The sequence below is a fragment of the Sminthopsis crassicaudata genome, chromosome 2 (assembly GCF_048593235.1).
Source record: "Sminthopsis crassicaudata isolate SCR6 chromosome 2, ASM4859323v1, whole genome shotgun sequence".
Taxonomy (NCBI): Eukaryota; Metazoa; Chordata; class Mammalia; order Dasyuromorphia; family Dasyuridae; genus Sminthopsis; species Sminthopsis crassicaudata.
Window position 1 is genome coordinate 427,583,663 of NC_133618.1, and position 27,440 is coordinate 427,611,102.

The 27,440-nt window shown below is 33.8% G+C and overlaps 1 pseudogene; it reads right to left on the reverse strand.

Moving 5' to 3' along the window:
• Window positions 1-5,410: 5,410 nt before the first annotated feature.
• LOC141552882 (dTDP-D-glucose 4,6-dehydratase pseudogene) lies at window positions 5,411-24,397 on the reverse strand (annotated as a pseudogene).
• Between the last annotated feature and the right edge of the window lie 3,043 nt (window positions 24,398-27,440).

Genomic DNA, 27,440 nt, shown 5'->3' on the forward strand with positions numbered 1-27,440 from the left:
GGTGATTCACATGTTGCATTGCAACTATTCTAATTTTCTAAGGTGTTGGAAATACTGCAAGATGAGACCTGCTTCTTATTTTCTGACTAAAGTCAGGAAATAAAAGAGTCACCTAGAATATTGAGAGGTTAAGTTGCCCAAGGTTATGTAGTGAGCATGTATCAGGACAAGACTGGAATGCAAGTCTTCCTGTTTCTAAAGCCAGCTCTCTAACCCCTGTGCTATGATGCAAACAAAATGTGACATGGTTCTATGAGGCCTAAGGCGCAAAGTTCTATTTTTTACAGGCGCTTCATGCTCCTGATGCTGGAATCAAAAGGATTTTTCTTCATTCAAGGTGTCCCAAAAGTCTTAGTAAGGACTTAGGCTTTAAGACTTTTGAGACTTCCTATATTATATTGTTCTCACTGCCATATACACACAAATCTATACTTACGTGGTCCTCTGGGAGGGCAGGGGATATGAAAAGTGATGGTAGAGACATTTCCATAGAAAAGTAAGTTATGTCATTAGCCACTCAGCACTTCTGACAATGTGCCCTCCTCTGAGAAATTAACCAATCAACTTTATTAATTGCCTATCATCCAGGACTGTGTTAGTTACTGAGAATATGAAAGATTAAATGAAATAGTCTCTGATCAATGAGCTTAAATTTTATTGAGGATTTGCAATTATATATATATATATATATATATATATATATATATATATATATATATTGCCTATCATCCAGGACTGTGTTAGTTATATGTATATATATATAACATATAACTAACACAGTCCTGGATGATAGGCAATTAATAAAGTTGATTGGTTAATTATATAATATATATATATACATATATATGTATATATAAGAGCAAAATAGATATGAGGTAAATTCAAGTTTTTTGTTGTGGTGGTGATAGGAAGATACCAATTGCTATATAGGATCAGGAAATTGTTGAGCTGAGCTTTGAAGGAAGTTAGAGATTGTAGGAGGAGGAAGCTGCGAAGGAGGGCAATTCAGACATTACAAGACACAGAAATCATGTTATATGAGAACAACAATAATGATAATAATAGCTAATATTTATATAATAGGTGCTATGTGCCAGGCACTATGCTGAGCACTTCACATCTTTGTTTTTGCTCAAATTGTCCTTTCTGTAAGAGCTGCAAAAATTCTCAGAGAATCATGATTCTTTGTCCTAGATCTATCACCGGAGGATCTGTGAGATGCTTCAGCATGTTGATAATATCTGCTTTTTACTGTCTCCAAAAGTTGATTCACTTTGGGGCATAAGATTGGAAGTAAAGTGTTGTTATTCTGTTGGGTCTGACTCTTTGTGGCTCTATATAGTGTTTGCTTTGCAAAAATGCTGGAGTGGCATACCCTTTCCTTCTCCAGTAGATTAAAACAAATAGAAGTTAAGTGACTTGCTCAGTCACATAGTTAGTTTGAGTCTGAGGCTGGATTTGAACTCATGTATTCCTTCAAGACACTATCCCTTGAGCCACCTAGCTGCTTCCAAGGGAATCAGAGTAAGTGACTTGTCCCAAAGCTAGTAAATGTCTGAGACTAAATATGAATTCAGATCTTCCTCCAGGCCTAGTGTGCTATCCACTGAACCAGATAGCTGCTTATATTTTAACTCTTGGTAATAATGATTGACACATCCCTAATTATAAATAAATCACTTCCCTTCTCCTAGCTTCACTTACCTCCTCTATAAAATGAGGAGGATGAAATTTATATAGATTCATAAATTGCATGTTTAGTGACTACTTAGAACCACATATTTACTATATGCTCAGTACTATAGTACATGTGGGAAGAACAGAAGTATAACCAATATCTACTTTTTTATATAACCTGTAGCATTTATATAAAAAGTAATATTTCTTATTCCAAGACCAGAATATAGAAGGTCTTGAAAACCAGTAATGATCCCCCCAAAAGGAATCTAATATTCCTTTTCAGATAGAAGAACAAATGAAGAAAGATTGGAGTCAAGAAGCCTCATTGAAACTTTTGTAGACATGTATTGGGAAATTAGTATCTGAATGACAGTGATGGCATGAAGAGAGAATGAAAGAAGGATGGCATAGTGCAATATAAAAACCATTGGATTTGGAGTGAAAAGATAGATAACCTTGGGAACCCCTGCTTTGCCATCTGCTAACTAGGGGCTTTAAGGAAAGGTCTTCTGGTTCTCAATTTGCTTCTCTCCAAAGTGAAGGCATTGCACTGGATCAGTGGTTCTCAAACTTTATGGCTTTAGGATTCCTGTACAACCTATTTATTTATTTATTTTACTGAGGCAATTGGGTTTAAGTGACTTGCCCACGGTCACACAGCCAGGAATTGTTAAGTGTCTGAGACCAAATTTGAACTCAGGTCCTCTTGACTTCAAGAGTGGTGCTCTATGCACTGCACCACCTAGCTGCCCCAGATTTGTGTACAATCTTAAAAATTAAGGATCCTAAAGAGCTTTTATTTATAGATTATGTCTGTTGATATTTAGAGGAAGTTAATTGGTTCTGTGAATAGAATACTGAGCCTGAAGTTAGGAAGTGTTATCTTCCTCAGTTCATATTCTGCCTCAGATTCTTACTAGGTATGTGAACATGGACAAGTCACTTAACCTTGTTTGTCTCAGTTCTTATCTATAAAACAGTCTGGAGGAGGAAATGTCAAACCTTTCCAGTATCTTTGCCAACAAAACACCAAATGGAATCATGATTACATGACTGAACAGCAACAAAATCTATTGATATTAACTATATTCAAAAGTATAATGCCTTCTCATTTCTAAAATATATAGAGAAATGACTCAACGTTATAAGAATTCAAGCCATTCTCCAATTGATAAATGGCTAAAGGATATGAACAGACAATTTTCAGATGAAGAAATTGAAACTATTTGTAGCCACATGAAAAGGTGTTCCAAATCACTACTGATCAGAGAAATGCGAATTAAGACAACTCTGAGACACACCTTGCAGATTAGCTAAAATGACAGGAAAAGATAATGGTGAATGTTTGAGGGGATGCAGGAAAGTGGGACACTGATGCATTGTTGGTAGAACTGTGAATGGATCCAACCATTATGGAGAGCAATTTGGAACTATGCTCAAAAAGCTATCAAAGTGTGTTTACCCTTTGACCAGCAACTGAGTTTATATCCCTAAGAGATCTTAAAGGAGGGAAAGGGACCTGTATGTGCAAAAATGTTTGTGGCAGCCCTTTTTGTAGTGGCCAGAAACTGGAAACTAAGTGGATGCCCATCAGTTGGAGAATGGTTGAATAAGTTGTGGTATATGAATGTTATGGAATATTATTGTTCTGTAAGAAATGACCAGCAGGATGATTTCAGAAATGCCTGGAAAGACTTACATGAACTGATGCTGAGTGAAATGAGCAGGACCAGGAGATTATCATAAATGGCAACAACAAGGCTATATGATGATCAGTTCTGATGGGACGTGGCTCTCTTCAACAATGAGATGATTCCAACCAATTCCACTTGTTCAGTGACGAAGAGAGCCATCTAAACCCAAAGAGAGGAGAACTATAGGAACCAGTGTGAACCCAACTTAGCAATCTCATTCTTTTGTTTTTTTACTTGCATTTTGTTTTCTTTCCCAGTTTTTTCTTCCTGATCTGATTTTTCTTGTGCAGCAAGATAAGTGTATAAATATGTATACATATATCGGATTTAATATATATTTTAACCTATTTAACATGTATTGGATTACCTGCCATCTAGGGGAAGGGTTGGGGAGAAGAAGGGGATAATTTGGAACAGAAGGCTCTGCAAGGGTCAATGTTGAAAAATTACCTATGCTATCCATGCATATGTTTTGTAAATAAAAAGCTTTAATAAAAAATTAAAATGCCTTTAATATTTTTGTGAAAATAGTTTTGATTTTGTACCTCCTGAAGGAATTTTGGGGATGCACCTGGAATTCTCAGACCTCATTTTGAGAATTATTTACAATTCTCAGACACTACCTATGTGACATAGACTACCTATGTGGTAAGTTACTTTACTTATTGGGAGTTTCAATTTCCTTATCTATAAAATAGGAATAATGAAAATGGGTTGTTGTAAAGATCAAATGAGGGAGTATTTGTAAAATGTTTAGAGCAGTGCCTAGTGCACAGTAGGAACTATATAAATGTTAAATTATAATTTTATATTTTATAAAATATTTTATAATTTTGAATCAACTTTTGGCATCTGTTCAGGTAACTTTTTTTTGGTTTTCCTGAGGTTAGAGACAGTATAATCAAGATGTCATAAAAAGTATGAGCACATGATGCTAGAATGAATGGGAATGATGTGAAGGAAAGATTTAGACCACTCTGCAATAAGGTCTAGCTAATTTATAAGTTTAGTATACTTACAATAAGATCTAAGATGTTGCCTTATTTTCAGGCAGAATTCAAAACATCTTGTCTTCATTGGTCTTCCATGGTGCAGTCTGAATCAAACTCTCTGGTATGGTTTAGACTATTATGTATGTGTGTATGTGTGCAAAATGGGAAATTTGGTTTTTAGACATTAAAAATACCTTATTAGGGGAAAGTGATGGGGGATGGGAGGGAAAAATTTAGAATATTTCCTTTTTAATTTAAGAATATTTTGTAGTGAAAATAGCTAATTTAGAAACTTACACAAATCTTATATTCCTATTTTTAAAAAATATATTCTTTTAAAGAAAGTTTTTAAATTGCAGGTTACCTTTATTGAAGTTAATTAATTATTAAAAATCAAATACCCAAATTTAAAAGTGCTTGAAATGCTTTCATCTCATTCTAACTGTGTTGCTTTGTACGTTCAAGTATTTTACATTTTCTGGTAAATCATGTAATGGAATTTCAAGAAATAATTAAAACAAAAACTTACTCTGTACTACTTTAAGATTCAAGTTTGTAACAATCCTAGCAAGGGGGAACTAGCTGTAGCATATTCACTGTGTAAGAGCAGAGGAAAATCCCTGCCAGTGATGCCTTCCCTACTGCCACAATTGGTTTCTGGACTAGTGAGACTGATTGGTTGGTGGAACTTTTGAATCAAAGGATGGACTTGTAGATACATCTGTTACATTATGTTTCTCCACACTTTTTTCATCTTATTTCCCATTGTTTTTCCTATTGTGCAGAAAAGTAGCATCGTCCTTTGAGAATACATTTGACAGTAGAACAAAATTCCATTAAACTAGCTCAAAATGTGATTCTTCCATGAACAGAGAATACCTATCATTTATAACATAATTATGTGCTTGAGATTTTGTGCAAAAACACCTGAATCTACTTCCAAAAGGAAAGAAGACTCTGTTTGGTAACTTGATTTCAGTACCTTGATTAAGTACCTAAAAGGTAGAATGATTTTCTTCTTTTTTGTCCCATAAATGTTTCTTATTATAAAAATTTTAATTCCACAGGAAAGGGCTCCAGAGCTTTTTGTACATTCTTCAAGTTGCAAAAATTCTCTTTGTACCATTCAATTGTTTTCTATTTTTGTTTTCTCCAGGGAACTTTAGGTCTCCATTCTAAACCATGTATGCTTTCAATTTCATAGGTATCTCACATCATTGGAAGGTTTGTCACTAATATAATCAACCCAGTTTTCCATTTCAGATTCTGAACTGGTCTCTTTGATCACTTGTATCAATTCTTTGGCAAGTTGTGTGATTGATATCTCAGAATTTTTTCTCTTATGCTATAAATCCCAACTCGGTTCCTCTTCTTTAGAATAGTGAGGAAAGCTTCTACTACATCAGAAACATAAGGCAGAATCTTCTGTGGTGTTGTAATCAAGGTATACATTCTGGAATAAGCTTTTCTGGACATTGATGTGGTCCATAAACATTATTGCTCCTGGTGTCTACAAATTAGAAACTTATCGTGTTCTCAGTTAGACTGTACAAAACATTCTGCAGCTGCTTTATAGGATGTATAACCATGGCTACCAGACAACTGAGGTTAACAAGGTCCTTATTTCCACTTCAGAGTTACTTGCTTCTGGTATCAATTCCTCATCTGTCATGCAGTCCTGATCCATACCAATTGCTGTAGAAGTTTATTTGTTGCTGAGTTATGAAGAAGTAAAGGGGAGGAAGGAGTAAGGGAAACAAACTAGTGCCCTCCAAGTTTTATTTCTCAGCTTTTATAGTGACCAAGAGTCAAATCTAGCATTCCTCTCTTGGGTTCTAGGAAAGATGATTCCCTTTGAGCCAGGAGCCCTCTAACTTATTCCCCTAAATGCAGACAAACATGTTCATTGAATGTTCCACACATACAATAAGATGGCTAGAAGAGAGATAGTCTAAGGGAATCACAAGCAATCATTAGTCCTAATGCACTGGGACCTTCCAGAAATATTTGTCTGAAAGGCACAGTCCCTTTGAGAAAATATTTTGCCTCAAACAGGTAAATATGAACGAGAAATTAACTCTAGGAAGGTGATGCCTTTGTATTTCCATTGCTTGATATCACTAACTGCTCCTGCAAGGTCACACTGTCACTCTTCAAACACTGTCACTTTTTCCCCCTACTCCTGTCTACTTTGGATCATATTCTCTATTGTTTACCTTCATTCTGACTTAAAGGCTTACTATGATTCCCACCTCCTCAATGGTACAATCCGAATCACTCCCAATTTAGTTCAATTCACTTCAGCAATCATTTGTTAATGTATGGTGGACATAAGGACAAAATTAAAAATAACCCTACCATCATGGAGCTTACTAGACTGGTGGTGATGGTAGGGAAAATATGTTTATGGATAAGTAAATATAAAATTTCAAAATGATTTGATTTCTGCAAGAGATTATTAATTAGGGAGGAGGAAGCGACTGGAACAATTTGGGTATTTAAGACAGATCTCATGTAGAGGGTGGCAATTGAAATGAGCCTTGAAGGAAGATAGACTGTGGAAAGGAAATAGTGGGCCAAGAATCAAGATGGATAGATTGTAAAGAATGCTAAATACCAAACAAAAAAGTTTGAAGTTTATCCTAGACACAATACAGAGTCATTGAAGCTTCTCAAGTTTGGGAGTAATTGTCAGGCATTTGTTTTTAGGAATATCAGTCTGGCATCTGTGTGGAGATTGGAGAGGCAGGAGGTTGGTGGAGGAGGGAGGGCACAAGGGGAAGCTATTATAATAGTCCAGGTATAAGGTGATGAAGGCCTGAAGTGCATAAAAGAGGATAAATGAGTGCATAAAAGAGGATAAATGTATTTTGTAGGGATAAAATCAGCCAGACTTCATAAATTGGAAATAAGGGATAACCTAGAAAAAAGACTCAAACAAGTCTCTGAAGTTGTGAACTAAAGTGCCTTAGAAAGGTAATAGTTTCTTCTACAGAAATAAAGAAATAGGTTACTTTTTTTTCCCATAGCACCTAGCAGTAGCATCCATTCTTGCCTTTTATTCAACTTAGCAAAAATTATTCTGTGTCATTTACTATGTCTTCGTTCCCTAATTACAGTATAGATACCCTGATGGGATAGACTCTGTTATTCTTACTATACAAAATCCAAATTTCATAGCCTGATAGTCAAGGCCATCTTTTCTGTGGGTTCTACCTATTTTTCCCTCCTTATCTCATGCTACTTTCCCATTCATACCTGCATTCTAGCCAAATTCACAGTGAGCAGAGCTTTGGAGTCAGAGGATGTCTATTCAAATCCCAGATTTGCTAGTTACTTTCTATGTAACCTTGGTTAAGACACTTGCAGTTCAGCTGCTGTTTGGTGCTGTGTGGTTGATATCCATGGTTTGGGTCTTCAAGGCTCTGTGAGGATAGGTAAAGTATGATGTGGTGTGGTGTGGCTATGAGCTCTAGTTCAAGCCCAACTGTTCATTCCTTCTGTTCATCTTCTCCTGCAGAGATCCAGCAGAACACTGCTGCCCCAAGTGCTTGCTGTCTGTGACAATGCCAGTGAGCTTCCTCAGCCCAGAGCCTGCATATTTCCATGACACTGGAAACGGGGAAGGGGGATCAATGCGTGGGCTTGGGTTTCATTGTAAGCTTTTGTGTTGGGTCCTAGTACAGCTTCATTGCTGGATACACTGTATTCATGAGAATGTAAACTCCTCCCTTCCATTCCTTTAAGTGCCTTAACCCTGAATGATTACTAGGGGTTTTATAAACAGGTTTAAGGGCTGGCCATCATTCTCAAAGGCTTGAGCACAGATTTGGAAGAACAATCTATTTTTTGACAACAGAATCAAGATTCAAAAAGATCTCTTTAGGTTAAAATGATAAAATATATTTATCCCTATTAAATTTCAAACCTTAGATTTGGTTAAAAAAATAAATATGAGAAGTACAATACAGGATGGGGGCAACTGTTCATATGGAAAAAGACCTAGAGACTTTAGTGTTAGAATTTCCAGTTGCTCATGTGAATTTACCTTTATAGATTTCTCTTGAATTTTATATTGGCATTCAAAATTTTCACATTTCTGGTGTTTTAATTGAAAATGTTTGAATGCACATATGCATACACAGATATGTACATGTATGTATGTGTATATATATATACATATATATGCATGTATAATTTTTATTAAAGGTTCATGATTTCCCATATAAGATTGTACTTACACTGCAAGTTATTTTCAGTTGTGAGCCTTTATCCTTTGTCTTTTGTAATATTAGATTTCAAGATATTTTCTTCCTCCTCCTCTTCTTTTTTCTTTAAATGGTATTTTTTCCAATTACATGTAAAGACAGTTTTCAACATTCATTTTTAATGTTTGGAATTTCATTTTTTTACCTTTCCTTTCATGCCCTGCCAAGATTGCAGACAAACTGATATAGAGTATATATGTACAATTATGTAAACATATTTCCACATTGATCATGTTGTGAAAGAAGAAAAAGAATAAAAGAAAAAAAAAACACAAAAAAGGAAAAAAAAAGTGAAAATAGTATACTTTGATCTGCATTCAGACTCCACAGTTCTTCCTCTAGATGTGAGTAGCATTTTCTATTTCATTTTGAAATTGTCTTAAATCAGCAAAAATCATTCTATTGCTGAGAACTGTCAATCAGAGCTGATCATTACATAATTTCGATGCCATCATCTGTGGTATTCTCCTGATTCTGCTCACTTCAATTGGCATCAGTTCATATAAGTTTTTCTAGTTTTTTGTGAAATCTAATTGCTCAACCTTTTCTTATAGCACAATAGTAGTCCATTACATTCATATACCACAGCTTGTTTAGCCATTCCTCAATTGATGGGCATTCCATCAATTTCCAATTCTTTGCCATCACAAAAAAGCTGCTATAAATATTTTTGTTCATGTGGGTTCTTTTCCCTTTTTTATGATCTCTTTGTGATACAGACCTAGCAATATCACTAAAGGATCAAAGGAAATGCACAGTTTGATTGCCTTTTGGGCATAATTCAAAATTATTCTCCAGAACAGTTGGGTCAGTTCACAATTCCACCAACAATTCATGAATGTCCCTATTTTCTGACATATTTTCATTATTTATTATTTTCCTTTTCTGCATATTAGCCAATCTGATTCATCAATTCTTCTTAACAAGTACTAAATAGTTTTGATGCTGCTTTATAATATTGTTTTAGATCTGGTACAGTTTAGATCACATTCTTTTGCATTTTTTTCTTTAATTTCCTTGATATTCTTGACCATTTGTTCTTCTAATTGAATTGTTTTTATTTTTTCTATATCTATAAAACAATTTTTTGTAGTTTGATTGGTATGGTACAGATTAAATAAATTAATTTAGGTAGAATTTTCACTTTTATTACATTAAATTAGCCTACTAATGAGCTATTAAAATTTCTCCAATTGTTTAGATCTGACTTTTTCTGATAAATGTTCATATAGTTCCTGGGTTTGTCTTAAGAAGTAGACTCCCAAATATGTTATATTGTCTATATTATTATTCTAAATGTAATTTCTCTTTCTATTTCTTCTTGTTACTGGGCTTTGTTGGTAATATAAAGAAATGTGGGGGATTTATGTAGGTTTATTTCATATCCTGAAACTTTGTTAAAGTTATTATTTCAAGTGGTTTTTTAGTTCATTCTCTAAAATTCTCTAAGTGAACCACTATCATCTGCAAATCATGAAAGTCTTATTTCCTCATTATCTAGGTCAATTCCTTCAATTTCTTTTTCTTTTCTTATTGCTCAAGCTAACATTTCTAGTACAATATTGAATAGTAGTAATTATCATGGTCACCCTTGCTTCACTTATGGATCTTTTGGGGAAGGCTCCTAGCTTACCCTCATTAAAGATAGTGCTTGCTGATGGTTTTAGATTAGATGGTACTTATCACTTTCAGGAAAACCTCATTTATCCCTATACTTTTTAGTGTTTTTAATAAGAATGGTAGCTGTATCATTGCTGTTATTGGGATTATATCCCAAAGAAATACTAAAGAGTGGAAAGGGACCTGTATGTGCCAAAATGTTTGTGGCAGCTCTTTTTGTTGTAGCTAGAAACTGGAAGTTGAATGGATGTCCATCAATTGGAGAATGGTTGGGTAAATTGTGGTATATGAAGGTTATGGAATATTATTGCTCTGTAAGAAATGACCAGCAGGAGGAATACAGAGAGGCTTGGAGAGACTTAAATCAACTGTTGCTGAGGGAAATGAGCAGAACCAGAAGATCACTATACACTTCAACAACAATACTGTATGAGGATGTATTCTGAGGGAAGTGGAAATCTTCAACATAAAGAAGATCCAACTCACTTCCAGTTGATCAATGATGGACAGAAATAACTATACCCAGAGAAGGAACACTGGGAAGCGAATGTAAATTGTTAGCACTACTGTCTATCTACCCAGGTTACTTATACCTTCGGAAGCTAATAATTAATGTGCAACAAGAAAATGGTATTTACACACATATATTGTATCTAGGTTATATTGTAACACATGTAAAATGTATGGGATTACCTGCCATCGGGGGGAGGGAGTGGAGGGAGGGAGGGGATAATTTGGAAAAATGAATAAAAAAAAATAAAATTAAAAAAAAAAAAAGAATGGTAGCTGTATTTGGTCAAAAGCTTTTTCTGAATCTGTTGAAATAATTATATCATTTATGTTGGTTTTGTTATTGATATGGTCAATTATGCTAATAGTTTTATTGAACCAGCCCTGCATTCCTGGTATAAATCCTACTTGGTCATAGTGTATTATTATTCTTGTGATAATTTGCTGAAATTTTATTTAAGATTTTTGCATCAATATTCATTAGAAAAATTGGTCTATATTATACTTTCTTCTATTTTGACCCTACCTGGTTTAGGTATCAGCAACATATCTGTGACATAAAAGTAATTTGATAAGACTCCTACTTTCCCTGTTTTCCCAAATAGTTTGCATAATATTGAAATTAATTATTCTTTAAATGTTTGGTAAAATTCATATGCACATCATCTGTTTCTGTAGATTTTTTTCTTAGGGAGTTGATTAATAGCTTGTTCAATTTCTTTTTCTAAAATGAAACTATTTAAGTAATTTATTTCCTCCTCTGTTAATCTGGGCAATTTATATTTTTGTAGGTATTCATCCATTTCACTGAGATTATCAGATTTTTTAGCATATAGTTGGGCAAAATAGCTCCTAATTATTGCTCTAATTTCCTCTTTATTGGTGAAAAGTTCACCCTTTTCATTTTTGATACTAACAATTTGATTTTCTTCTTTCTTTTTTATAATCAGAGTAATTAAAGATTTATCTATTTTTGTTGCTTTTTTGATAAAACCAACTTTTATTTTTATTTATTAGTTCAATAATTTCTTTACTTTCTATTATATTTATCTCTGCTTTTATTTTCAAAATTTCAAATTTCATATTTGATTGTTCTTTTTCTAGTTTTCTTTAGTTACATGACCAATTAATTAATCTTCCCTTTCCCTATTTTATGGAAGTGAGCATTTAGATATATAACTTCCCTAAAACTGCTTTAGCTGCACCCCATAAATTTTGGTATGTTGTCTCAATTATTGTCATTCTCTTGGATGAAATTATTGATTGGAGCTATGATTTGTTGTTTCACCCACTCATTCTTTAGGATTAGATTATCTAGTTTCTAATGAATATTTGGTCTATTTTTCCTTGGCTCTTTATTACAGGTAATATTTATTGTATTATGATCTGAAAAAAAGATACATTTACGATTTCTGCCTTTCTGCATTTGATTTTGAGATTTTTATGCCCTGATATATGATCAATTTTTGTGTAGGTTCCACATGCTGCCGAGAAAAAAAAATATTGCTTTCTGTCTCCATTCAATTTTCTCCAAAGGTTAGTTATACCTAACTTTTCTAGAATTCTATTTATCTCCTTAACTTTTTTCTTATTTATTTTGTGGTTTGATTTTGCCTTCCCTTCCTTCTTCTTAGGACAATCCCTTTACCACACATACTTCTTTTTATATCTTTTATATCTTCCATTTTAAAAAATCTTTTTATGCTTCTCTTGAATTCTACATTTGAAGAGCAAATTTTCTTTTCTTTTTTTTTATTAATTTTATAATTATAACATTTTTTTGACAGTACATATGCATAGGTAATTTTTTTTTTTTTACAACATTATCCCTTGTACTCCCTTCTGTTCCAAATTTTCCCCCTCCTTTCCTCCACCCCCTCCCCTAAATGGCAGGCATTCCCATACATATTAAATATCTTATATTATAGTACAATATATATGTGCAGAACCGAATTTTGTTGTTGTTGTTGTTGCAAAGCAAGGATTGTATTCAGATGAAGAGCAAATTTTCTTTCCATTTTGGTCTTTTCATCAAAAATAAATGAAAATCCCCTATTTCATTGAATAGCCATCTTCTCCCCTGAAAGATAATGCTTAATTTTGCTAGATAGGTGATTCTTGGCTATAGTCCAAGTCCCTTTGCCTTCTGGAATATTATATTCAGGCCCTTGGGTCCTTTAATGTGGAAGTTACTGGATTCTGGGTAATCTTGATTATGGCTGCTCAACATATGAATTGTTTCTTTCTGGCCACTTTCAGTATTTTCTCTTTGATCTGATTTTTCTGGAATTTATCTAATATATTCCTTGAAGTTTTTATTTTGGGATCCCTTTCAGGAAGTGATCTATGGATTCTTTCAATGGTTATTTTACCTTCTGGTTCTACACATCTTTTTTTTTTTTCATCATGGTTTTCAGAAACTCCAGTAATTCTTAGATTATTTTTCTTGGATCTACTTTCCAGGTTCTTTTCAACAAGGCATTTTGTATTTTCTTCTGTTTCTTCTATTTTTTTGGTTTTGTTTACTGATTCTTGATGTCTCATTGGGTTATTTGCTTCCATTTGTTCAATTCTAATTTTTAGTGAATTATTTTCTTCAGTTAGCTTTTTTAAATCTCTTTTTGCATTTGGCCAATTGAACTTTTTTTTATTATTAAAGCTTTTTATTTACAAAGCATATGCATGGGTAATTTTTCCAACATTGACCCTTGCATAACCTTTTGTTCCATATTTTTCCCTTCTTCTCCTTACCCCCTCCCTTGGCTGGCAGGTAGTCGAATATATGTTAAATATGTTGAAATACATGTTAGATCCAATGTATGTATACATATTTATACAGTTATCTTGTTGCACAAGAAAAATCAGATCAAGAAAGAAGAAAAAGAAAAACTAAGAAAAAAACAAAATGCAAGCAAATAACAGAGAGGATAAGAATTCTAGGTTGTGTTTCCAAACTCAATTCCCATGGTTCTCTCTCTGTGTATAGATAGCTCTCTTCATCATTGCATAAGTGGAACTTATCTCAATATTGAAGAGAGGCACATTCATCAGAATTGATCGTCCTATAGTCTTGCTATTACCATGTATAATAATCTCCTGGTTCTGCTCATTTCACTTAACATCAGTTCATGTAATTCTCTTCAGGCCTCTCTGAAATCATCCTGCTGGTAATTTTTTACAGAATAATAGTATTCCATAACATTCATATACCAAAATTTATTCAGCCATTCTGCAATTGATAGGGATCCACTCAGATTCCACTTTCTTGACACTACAAAAAGGGCTGCCACAAACATTTTTGTACATGTGGGTCCATTTCCCTTCTTTAAGAGCTCTTTGGGATATAAACCCAGTAGAAACACTGCTGGATCAAAGGGTATGCACAGTTTGATAGCTTTTTGGGCATAGTTCTCCAAACTGCTTTCCAGAATGGTTGAATCCTTTCACAGTTCCATCAACAACATGAGTGTCCCAATCCCCTCCAACATTCCTCATTATCTTTTCCTGTTATCTCAGTCAATCTGATAGGTGTATTTTGGTATCTTAGAGTTGCCTTAATTTTCATTTCTCGGATCAATAGTGATTCGAAGCTCCTTTTCATATGACAAGAAATAGCTTCATATTCTTCATCTGAAAATTGTTCATATCCTTTGACCATTTATCAGTTGGAGAATGGCTTGATTTCTTATAAGTTTGAGTCAAATCTCTACATATTTTAGAAATGAGGCCTTTATCAGATTCTTTGGATGTAAAAATATTTTCCCAGTTTATTGCTTCTTTTCTAATCTTATCTGCATTAGTTTTGTTTGTATAAAAACTTTTAAAGTTAATATAATTGAAATTTTCTATTTTATGATCAATAACAGTCTCTAGTTCTTCTTTGATCACAAATTCCTTCCTCCTCTACCAGTCTGAGAGGTAAACTATTCTATGTTCTTCTAATTTGTCTAAATATCATTCTTTATGTTTAGATCATGAACTCATTTCAACCTTATATTGGTATCCGGTGCTAGGTATGGATCTATGCCTACTTTCTGCCATACTAATTTCCAATTTTCCCAGCAGTTTATGTCAAATAGTGAATTCTTATCCCCAAATCTGGGGCTTTTGTGTTAAAGTCGGATTAGCTTCCTGGAGGCCTCAGGATCAGCCAGAGTCAGGATAAGTAAAAGTCCTTGGTCTTTAGGGGGAGAAGGGAAAGAAGCAGGCAAACTGCCAGGAGTTTTGCCAAAGATCTCTTCTTGATTCTGGAGTCCACCTGCCAAGTGAAGTCTGGCCTCTCTCACTCCACCCTCCACCCCTGCCTACTATTATCTTAACATCAAACATTGAGTAAGCACCAAACAGTGAAAAGAGCCATTTATCCAAACATATGCTAATAGAGTCATTGTCTCATATCAAATAGGTAATTAGCCTTAAATGCTAGATTGTCTGATTCAATCACACATTTTTCAGAGTTTCAGCCGTTTACACCTTAGGGTTTGTTAAACACTAGATTGCTATAATCATTTTGTTCTATGAACCTAATCTATTCCACTGATCAACTTCTCTATTTCTTAGCCAGTACCAAATGGTTTTGATGACCGCTGCTTTATAATATAGTTTTAGATCTGGTACAGCTAAACCACCTTCATTTGCTTTCCTCTTCATTAATTCCTTTGAAATTCTTGACTTTTTGTTCTTCCAGATGAATTTTGTTGTTATTTTTTCTAGGTTATCTGCTCGTTTCTTGGGAGTTTGATGGGCATAGCATTAAATAAATAGATTACTTTAGGTAGTATTGATGAGAGTGTGGAATTGGGCAGGATGGATCTGTTTGTCCTTTCTCTCCAAAGTTCTATGGGCGGATCCTTAGGGAAAGAATTTGCCTACTCAAAGTTGTGATAAGAAAGGCTTTATTGATTAGAAATAAATGCCAAGATGTCTTGATGGGTAATATCAGCTTCAAGAGAGAAGTAATATTGCAAAGAAACATAATCTGAAAACTTTACACGGAAACAGAATAATAGAACAGAATAAGAATACTTAAGCATCTGAATAGGCTTTTCTGCTTCCAGAAGATATGGAGAAATTTGTACAACAAAAGAATTCTTCTCCAGAGAATGTAAGTCCTTTTAACTAAGAAAGGAGTTCTTCTCCAGAGACTGTAAATCCATTTAAATTTGTATAAGGTTTTGTTAGTGATTTTACATACTGAGCTGTCTGGTTTCCCTCTCATCAGTATAGTCATCTTTATTATATTTGCTGGACCTATTCATGAATATCTGATAATTTTCCAATTGTTTAGATCTGACTTTATTTGTGTGGAAGGTGTTTTGTAGTTTTGTTTATATAATTCCTGACTTTCCCTTGGCAGATAGATTCCCAAATATTTTATACTATCGACAATTATTTTAAATGGAATTTCTCTTGGTATCCCTTGCTCTTGGATTTTGCTAGTGATATATATATAAGAATGCTGATGATTTATGCAGATTTATTTTGTATCCTGCAACTTTGCTAAAGTTGTGGATTATTTATAATTTATATTTTTATATTTTTAGTTGATTCTTTGGATCCTCTAAGTATACCATCATATCATCTCCAAAGAGTGATAATTTGGTTTCCTCATTATCTTCTCTAATTTCTTTAATCTCTTTTTCTTCTCTTATTGCCAGGGCTAACATTTCTAATACAATATTGAATAGCAATGATGATAGTGGACACTTGTTTCACTCCTGGCCAATTGAACTTTTAAATGAGTTATTTTGTTCATTGGATTTTTTTTTTTCCACTTCAGAAATTCTGCTTTTCAGGGAATTGATTTTCATTTTTCCAAAACTATTCTTTAAGGAGTGAATTTCTTCAGATAATTTCTGTGTTTCTTTTTTTAGAGCTCTCATTTCCTTTCCCCATTTTTCTTCTAACTCTCTTTTAAGATTCTTTTACAATTCTTCCAAGAGAGCTTTATGAGATGGAGACCAATTTATATTGCTCTTTAAAGCTTCATCTGGAGATATTTTAACTTTCATGTCCTCAGGGTTTGAGGTCTATTCTACTCTATCTCCATAATAGAGATTTAAGATAAAAATTGTTTTTGCTTTTTTGTTTGTTTTTAAAGCTTGAGGTCTGCTCTTAGGGCAAAGGGAAGATTGTCACAAGTTTCCTTTATAGGTGAGAGCAGCTTCATACTGCCCTGGGGCTGGTGGTGCTGGCTTCCTTCCTGTCCTGGGTGGGTGTGACCAAGTCTAGCATTATGCTGGACTTCTGCAGTTGTGTTGGGCAGTCTCACAGCTAATTTGCAGATCCTCTGGCTTCTGAACCAGGACAAAGTAGCAAACATTGCTGTATTTTGGCTACAAACCTTCTACCAGATTCCCCCAGAGCTCAGAAGCCTCTTCATCCTGCATCTCTCTGTACTACTCTGTGTTGTGCTACACCTGCACTGGCCTGCAGCTCCTTTCCCCCACCAGAATGACACAGACATTTTCTGAAGTTCTTCAGAATATTCTCTGCTGGAAATTTGTTACACTTCAAATATTTGTGGGTTCTGTCACTCTAAAAACAGTTTAGAGGCTTGATCTGGTGTCAATCTGAGGGAAGAAAAAGCTCAAAGACCTATCTATTCTCTGCCATCTTGGCTCTGCCACTTGTGAAAATGTTTTTTTATGGCAATCTAAGTATGTATGTCTCTCCATTTTTGGCCAAAATGAGATTAAAGTTCACACGTGGTATCTCCCCCTCCCTTCTTCTCTCAATTGTGATGTAATTTACCTCATTTCATCTCCCCTTTTCTCTTCTCCTAGTATAATTCCTTTTCCATCCCTAATATTTTTTATAGCAACACATTAAGGTTATAGTAACACCCTCTAAATATGTTCCTTTTGACTGCCATGACGAAGATACAGTTCTTAATTGTCACATGTATTATCTTCCCATATAATGATGTAAATATTTTAACATTTAAAAATACATTTTTCTTCCCTTTTTACCCTTTTTATGATTCTTTTGGCTTCTGTATTTGAAGATCAGATTTTCTGTTCAGCTCTGGTTTTTCCATCAGAAATGACTGAAGATACTCTATTTCATTGAATATCCATCTTTTTCCCTGAAAAGTAAATTGCTTGATTTTATTCTTGGTTGTAGTCCAAGTTTCTGTGCCTTCTGAAATATCATCTTCCAGGACCTTTGATCCTTTAATGGGAAAGCTGCTAGGTCTTGAATAATCCTGATTGTGACTCCTCAGTATTTGAATTATTTCTTTCTAGATGCTTGCAGCTTGCAGATCAGTGCAGTTTTCCTGGATGATTTCTTAAAAAAAATTATCTAGTTTCCTTTTTTCCATCATGGCTTTTAGGTAGTCTAATATTATCCATACAAAAGATTATTTCTCCTGAATATGTTTTCCAGGTCAATTTTTTTTTTTCCAATGAGAAATTTTACATTTTCTTGTATTTTTTTTTTCATTTTATTTCAGTTTTGTTTGATTCTTGATGCCTCATTGATTTATTCACTTGAATTATTTCAAATCTAATTTGTAGTATTTATTTTCTTCAATTAATTTTTTACTTCCTTTTACATCTAGCTAATTATACTTTTTTTCTATAATAAAGCCTTTCAAAATATACGCACAGATAATTTGACAACATTGACCCTTGCATAGCCTTGTGTTTAAGATTTTCTCCTCCTCCCCCCCCATCCCTTCCCCTAGATGGCAGGCAATCCAGTATATGTTAAACATGTAAAAATATATGTTAAATACAATATGTATAAACATATTTATATACTTCTCTTGCTGCACAAGAAAAATCAGATCAAAAAAAAAAGTGAATGAGTAAGAAAATAAAATGCAAACAAACAACACAAAAAGAGTGAGAATGTTATGTTGTGATTTACACTCTAAGTTCTCTCTCTGGGTATAGATGGCTTTCTTCATCACATCATTCATCATTGGAACTGGCATCAATCATCTCATTGTTGGAAAGAGTCACACTCATCAGAATTGATCATCATATAATCTTGTTGTTTTTGCCATGTACAATGATCTCCTGGTTCTGCTTATTTCACTTATCATCAGTTCATGTAAGTTTCTCCAGGCCTTTCTAAAATCATCCTACTGATCATTTCTTATAAAACAATAATATTTCATAACATTCATATGCCATATCTTATTCAGCTATTCTCCAGTTGATGGGCATCCACTCAATTTCCAGTTTCTTGCCACTATGAAAAGAGCTGCCACAAACATTTTTGCACATGTGGGGCTCTTTCCTTTCCTTAAGATCTCTTTGGGATATAAGCCCACTGCTGGATCAAAGGGTATGCACAGTTTGATAACTTTTTGAACATAGTTCCAAATTGCTCTCCAGAATGGCTGGATCTGTTCACAGTTCCACTAACAATGTATTAGTATTCCAGTTTTCCCACCTACCCTCCAACATTCGTCCTTGTCTTTTCTTGTCATCTTAGCCAATCTGAGAGGTATATAGTGGTATCTCAGAGTTGTCTTAATTTGCATTTCTTTGATCAATAGTGATTTAGAGCTCCTTCTCATATGATCAGAAATAGTTTAAATTTTTTCATCTGAAAATTATCTGTTCATATCCTTTGACTATTTATCAATTGGAAAATAGCTTGAATTTTTACAAATTTCAGTCAATTTTCTATATATTTTAAAAATGAGGCCTTTATTAGAACTCTTAAATGTAAAAATGATTTTCCATTTTATTGCTTTCCCTCTGATCTTGTCTGCATTAATTTTGTTTGTGCAAAAACTTTTTAACTTAATATAATCAAAATTATCCAACTGTGTTCAATTTTGAGTTCTATTTCTTCTTTGGCCACAAATTCATTCCTTCTCCATAGGTCTGAGAGGTAAACTATCCTATGTTCTTCTAATTTGCTTAGAATATCACTTTTTATATCTAAATCATGAACCCATTTAGATCTTAAATTGGTATGTAGTGTTAGGTGTGGATTGAGCCCTGATTTCTTCCATATTAGTTTCTATTTTTTTCTGCAGTTTTTGTCAAATAATGAGTTCTTATCCAAAGAACTGGGATATTTGGGTTTCTCAAACACAAGATTGCTATAAATATTGATATTTTGTCCTGTGATCCTAACCTATTCCACTGATTGACTACTCTATTTCTTAGGTGAGTACCAAATGATTTTGATGACAGTTGTTTTATAATATAATTTTACATCTGACACAACTAGACCACTATCATTAACTTTTTTTTTCCATTAATTCCCTTGAAATTCTTGACATTTTGTTCTTCCAGATGAACTTTGTTACTAGATCTGTAAAATAATTTCTTGGGACTTTGATTGGTATGGCACTAAATAAGTAGATTAATTTAGGTAGTATTGTCATTTTTATTATATTTACTTGTCCTGTCCATGAGAACTTGATATTTTTTCCAACTGAAAAAATTTTATGTGGAAAGTATTTTGTAATTATGTTCATATAATTCTTAACTTTCGCTTGGCAGATAGATTCCCAAATATTTTATACTATCAACAGTTATATTGAATGTAATTTCTTTTTTCATTTCTTGCTGCTGGAATTTTTGTTAGTAATATATAAAAATGCTTATTATTTTATGTGAATTTATTTTGTATTCTGCAACTTTGCTAAAGTTGTTAATTGTTTCTAGTAGTTTTTTAGTTGATTCTCTAGGGTTCTCTAAGTATAACATCATATCATTTGCAAAGAGTGTTAATTTGGTTTCCTCATTTCCTACTCTAATTCCTTTAATCTCTTTTTCTTCTCTTTTTGCTAATGTTAACATTTCTAATACAATACTGAATAGTAATGGTGATAGTGGGCAACCTTGTTTTACACCTCATCTTATTGGGAATGGTTCTAGTTTGTTCCTATTACATATGATGCTTGCTTATGATTTTAGATAGATGCTACTGATCATTTTCAGGAAAAGTCCATTTATTCCTGTAGTGTTTTTAATAGGAAAGGGTGTTGATTTTGTCAAATGTTTTTTCTCCATCTATTGAGATAATTATGATTTCTGTTACTTTGGTTAATGATATAGTTGATTATGCTAATAGTTTTCCTAATATTGAACCAGCTCTCCATTCTTGGTATAAATCCTACTTAGTCATAGTGTATTATCCTGGGCATGACTTTCTGTAGTTTTGTTGCTAATATTTTATTTAGGATTTTCGCATCAATATTCATTAGGGAAATTGGTCTATAATTTTCTTTTTTTTCCTTTCACTTATTAAACACCTTATTACCAGCAACTTCATTTACAGTATCCAGAGAATTTCCTTATTTAATATGTATATGTACATATGTATATCCATACAATTATTTTGCTGCACAAGAAAAATCATACTTAGACATAAGATAAAAATAACTTGAGAAGGAAATCAAAAATGCAACAGAGGGAGTGGAAATGCTATGTTGTGGTTCATACTTATTTCCCATAGTTCTTTTGCTGGGTGTAGTTGGTTCTCTTCATTATTGAACAAATGGAACTGATTTGGTTCATCTTATTGTTGAAGAGAGCCATGCCCATCAGAATTGATCATGATATCCTATTGTTGTTGAAGTATATATATATATATATATATATATATATATATATATATATATATATATATATATATATATATATATAATGATCAATAACGATCTCTAGTTCTTCTTTGGTCACAATTTCCTTCCTCTTCCATAGGTCTGAGAGGTAAACTATTGTATGTTCTTCTAATTTATTTATAATCTCATTCTTTATGCCTAGATCATGAGCCCATTTTGACCTTATCTTGTTATACAGTGATAAGTATGAGTCAATCCATTATTTCCCTCAGATATGATAAGTTTCCTTTGCCTCTTTGTGGGATGTAATTTCCCTCTTTTTATCTCCCCTTTTCCCTTTTTCTGATTCAATCCCCCTTTTCACTTCTACTTCTCTTTTTTGTAGTATAACAGTAAAGTCAAATTATACACGTGCTCTTTATGTATGCCTATAACAGAAATACAGTTCTCAAGAGTTCTTTTTATCTTTTATGCTTCTCTTGAGTTCTATATTTGGAGGTAATATTTTTTTGTTTAGCTCTGTTTTTTTCAGTAGCAATAAATGGAATTCACCTATTTCGTTGAATGTCCATTTTCTTCTCTGGAAGAAGCTTCCTTGGGTAAGTTATTCTTGGCTGCATTCCAAATTTTTTTCTTTAGAGTATCTTATTCCAGGCCCTTCAATCCTTTAATGTGGAAACTGCTAGATCTTGAGTGTAATCCTTATTGTGCCTCCTCAGTATTTGAATTTTTTTTTCTGGCTGCTTGTAATATTTTTTTTTCTTAGTCTGATAGTTCTGAAATTTGGCCACAATATTCCTTGGAGTTTTTATTTTGGGGTCTCTTTTAAAAGGTGTTTGATGAAAACTAAAAAGTTTCTGTACAAATAATACTAATGCAAACAAGATTAGAAGGGAAGTAACAAATTGGGAAAATATTTTTAAAAACAAAGGTTCTGACAAAGGTCTCATTTCCAAAATATATAGAGAACTGACCATAATTTATAAGAAACCGAACCATTCTCCAATTGATAAATGGTCAAAGGATATGAACAGACAATTCTCAGAGGAAGAAATTGAAACTATATCCACTCACATGAAAGAGTGTTCCAAATCACTACTGATCAGAGAAATGCAAATTAAGACCACTCTGAGATACCACTACACACCTGTCAGATTGGCTAAGATGACAGGAACAAATAATGACAAATGTTGGAGGGGATGTGGGGAAATTGGGACACTAATACATTGCTGGTGGAGTTGTGAAAGAATCCAGCCATTCTGGAGAGCAATCTGGAATTATGCCCAAAAAGTTATCAAACTGTGCATACCCTTTGACCCAGCAGCGCTGCTACTGGGATTATATCCCAAAGAAATACTAAAGAGCGGAAAGAGACATATATGTGCCAAAATGTTTGTGGCAGCTCTTTTTGTTGTAGCTAGAAACTGGAAGATGAATGGATGTCCATCAGTTGGAGAATGGTTGGGTAAATTGTGGTATATGAAGGTTATGGAATATTATTGCTCGGTAAGAAATGACCAGCAGGAGGAATATAGAGAGGCCTGGAGAGACTTGAATCAACTGATGCTGAGTGAAATGAGCAGAACCAGAAGATCACTGTACACTTCAACAACAATACTGTATGAGGATGTATTCTGATGGAAGTGGAAATCTTCAACATAAAGAAGATCCAACTCACTTCCAATTGATCAATGATGGACAGAGGTAGCTACACCCAGAGAAGAAACACTGGGAGGGGAATGAAAATTGTTAGCACTAATATCTGTCTGCCCAGGTTGCATGTACCTTCGGATTCTAATGTTTATTGTGTAACAAGAAAATGATATTCGCACACATGTATTGTACCTAGATTATATTGTAACACATGTAAAATGTATGGTATTGCCTGTCGTTGGGGGGAGGGAATAGAGGGAGGGGGGGTAATTTGGAAAAATGAATACAAGGGATAATATTATAAAATATATATATATATAAAAAAAAAAAAAAAGGTGTTTGATGATTTCTTTCAATGCCGATTTTAACCTTTTATTTCTATTACATCTGGGCAGCTCTCTTTGATGATTTCCTGTAAAATAGTGTCTAGGCTCTTTTTTTTAATAATAATTTTCAGGGAGTCCAATAATCCTCAGATTATCTTCTCCTAGATCTCTTTTCTAGGCCGGTTGTTTTTCCAAGTAGATACTTAATATTTTTCTGCTTTTTCATTTTTTTTTTTTTTTTTTTGGTTTTGCTTGATGTCTCAACAAATTGTTCTTTTCTATTTGTTCAGTTTTGATTTTTATTGACTTTAACTTTTTTTACTTCTTTTTTATATGTCCAATTGAATTTTTAAATGAGTTTTCCATTTAAATGGAATTTTTTTCCACTTCACTAATTTTTTTAATGAGTTATTTTCTTTTTTCCAATTCACAATTCCTGCTTTCATTATCTTTTCTAATTCAGAAATCCTACTTTCTTGGGAGTTCTTTATCTTTTCCAATTCACAAATTCTGTTTCCCTGGGAGTCCTTTACCTTTTCCATTTCACATTTCAGGAAGTTGTTTTCTTTTTCCACTTTATCAAATCTTTGTTTTAATGAGTTATTTGTCTTTTCCATACTCTCTTGCAGAGCTTCTCTTTCCTTTCCCCATTTTTCTTCTAGCTCTCTTTTAAGATCTCTAATTTCTTCTAGGAGAGCTAGGAGAGTGATGGGGACCAGGTTATATCTCCCTTTGGAATTTTGTCTAGAGATTGTCTACTATTAGTCTCTTCAGGGCTGGAAATCTGCTCTCTTTCTGTATAGAAGCTATCAATAGTTAGAGCTTGCTTGGCTTTTTGACTCATTTTTTTTTTTTAAAAGCCCTAAGGGTCTGCCTTCAGGGTAAGGAGATTTTCAGCTTCTTCTGCAGAACAGGGATAGATGGACAGTAGCTATCCTGGGAACGGGCTGTGAAGAGCGGCCATGCTGCTGCAGAAGTGTTACTGCCTTGGGCGGAATCCTGTTGTGCAGAATAGCAGCTGCCCTAGGACAAGAGGCTGAGCAGCAGAAGTGTCACTTCCTTGGGTCAAGTCCTGCACTGCAGACTGCAGCTGTGCAGCTGCACTGTGGTCCATGCTGAGTCACTCTTGGTGTTGGCTGGGTGTGGCCAGGTTTTGTTAAATTCTGGTGTTTTGGGGTACACTCTCCCTTTGGCTTTTGTGTAACTTCTCTGCTGATCTACTGCTTTGCAACCAAAGCAGAGCAGACAATCTATGGTAGAGTCCTCCCTACAAATTCTCCACCTGTGAGACCACACCCCATCTCAGGGTCCACTCAGCATGGTCTAGCCTTTGTGTTCTGCCTCTCTGCCTGTTCTGGCCTCCTCCCTCCTGATCAACACAGACCTTTTCTGGCAACCTTCTAAATTATCTTTGGCTGGTAATTTGTTGTACTTCCAATATTCATGGATTTTACCAGTCAAGCACTATTTCTGAGGCTGAATTAGATAATTAGTAAGTGAAGGTAGAAGGGAGCTCAGAATGAAGCATGTGTCCTCTCCTCCATATTGGCTCTGCCCCAAGACTATAATTTTCTGTAATGTTCTTTTCCCTAAGTTAAAATCATTCTCTGGGATCAGGTTTCTTGTGGAGCTTCTAGAGGCAGCTTTGGCTTCAGATCAGTTTAAATAATCACCACAAATGCAGCGAGGAGTTAAAGTCCAGATCCTTTATTATGTCCTTCAAAATCTTGAATCTTTTCCTGGACCCGGTTAGCTTTCTTAGAGGCCTATCTCTCTCCTTGGTTCCCGAGAGCTCTTGTCCAGATGTCTCCAGCCAGCACAAAGGTGAAAGTTGGAATGAATCAGACTCCACCTCCAAGAGTATGGAATTGTAGGTTTCTGTGGGCTTGTGAATCTCCTGGAAGTGAATCTCCCAAAGTCCATGAGCAGGCTTTTCTTTTCCTTCTTATATATGCTCTCTAAAGGTGTGAAGTCTAATGTGTGAACCAATGAGTAAAGTCCTTTAAAGGTATGAACTCCTTTAAAGGTGTGAACTAAGTACATTACCTTGTCTCAAGTTCTGGCCCATAACATCTCCTTCTAGGTTCATATCAATCATACTGAACAATGCTAAATTAGAACCTTGTAAGAATCCTAACAATTTTCTTTCTCTTTTTTCACTCTACTTGGTTTAGCTATCAGTACCATATCTGTGTCATAAAAGAAATTTTTTAGGATTTATTCTTTCCCTATTTTTTCATATAATTTATATAGTATTGGAATTAATTGTATTTTGGATGTTTGGTAGAATTCACATGTAAATCCGTTTGGCCAATGAGATTTTTTCTTAGGGAGTTGATTAACAGCTTGTTCTGTTTCTTTTTCTAAAATGGGACTATTTAAATAATTTCTTTCCTCTTCTGTTAATGTGGGCAACCTATATTTTTATAGATATTCTTCCATTTCACTTAGATTATCAAATTTATTGGCATATAGTTGGGCAAAATAACTCCTAATTATTGCTCTAGTTTCATTTTTATTGGTGGAAAGTTCTCCCTTTTCATTTTTGAGACTTACAATTTGATTTTCTTCTTTCCTTTTTTCTAATCAAATTAACTAAAGGTTTATCTATTTTGTTTGTTTTTCCATGAAACAACTCTTAGTTTTATTTATTAATTCAACAGTTTTCTAACTTTCAATTTCATTAATCTCACCTTTAATTTTCAGAATTTCAAATTTGTTAATTTAATTGAAGGTTTTTAATTTGTTCTTTTTCTAGCTCTTTTAGTTGTAAGCCCAGTTCGTTGACCTTCTCTTTCTCTATTTTATGCAAGTATTTATTCTCTATCAAATCCAGAGATATAAAATTTCCCCTTATAACCACTTTGGCTGCAGCTCTTGGATGAAATTATTGATTGTGTCTATGATTTGTTATTTCACCTATTAATTCTTTAGGATTAGATTATTTAATTTCCAATTAACTTTTGATCTATTTTCTCCTGGCCATATGATTTTTATTTCATCATTTGCATATGATTTTTATTGCATTATGATCTGAAAAAAATACATTTACTATTCCTGCCTTTCTGCATTTGATTTTTAGGTTTTTAATGTCCTAATACACAGTCAATTTTTGTACAAGTTCCATGAAATGCTGAGAAAACAACAGTAAACTCTTTTTGCCTCTATTCAATTTTCTCAAAAGGTCTATCATACCTAACTTTTCTAACATTTTGTTTACCTCCTTAATTTCTTTCTTATTTATTTTGTGTTTCAATTTATCTAGTTTTGAGGAGCAAGGTTGAGATCCCCCATTAGTATAGTTTTGCTGTTTATTTCTTCTTGCATCTTCCTTAACTTCTCCTCTAGGAATTTGGATATTATACCACTTGGTGTATATATGTTTAGTATTGATATTGCTTCATTATCTAAGTTTCCTTCCTTGTGAAAGTTCATCCCATTCACATTCACAATCAAAATAACTAATTTTCTATTTCCTGCCATCTTATTTACTTTAAGTTATGCTTTTCTCTTTCCTTTTCCCCCTTCCCTCCTCACTAGTATTTTGCTTTTGATGACCAGCTCACTCAACCAGCCCTTCTCTTTTAAAGCCCCTCCTCCTTTTTTTTTTATACCATTTCCCTAATATTTCTGTTTTCCTTTCTATTTCTATTTTCATTTCTTTCCCCCTTTTCCCTCTCATTTTACTATAAAGTGAACCTTATATGTTTATACAGTTATATTATTATACATTATATATTTTGTATAATATTTTATAGTATAACCAAATATGTCTGATATTCTCTCTTTGAGCCAAATCTGATGAAAGTAAGATTCACCCAATGCTCATCCCTTGCCCTTCTTTCCTTCAATTATAATAGTCTTCTTTTCCTCTTTGTGAGATGTAATTTCCCTTATATTACCTCTTTTTTCCTCTTTTTCCAGTACAATCCCCTTTTTTCCTCTAATTTCTGTTTCATATTATCATAATAAAATCAAATTATACCCTCACTCTTTTAGTCTACCCATAACAGAAATATAGTTCTCAAGAGTTCTTTCTTTTTTACTTTTTTAATGTTTCTCTTGCATTCTAGATTTGGAGATCAACTTTTTTTTGTTCAGTTCTGGTCTTTTCATTAGAAATAGATGAACTTCACCTATATCATTGAATGTCCATC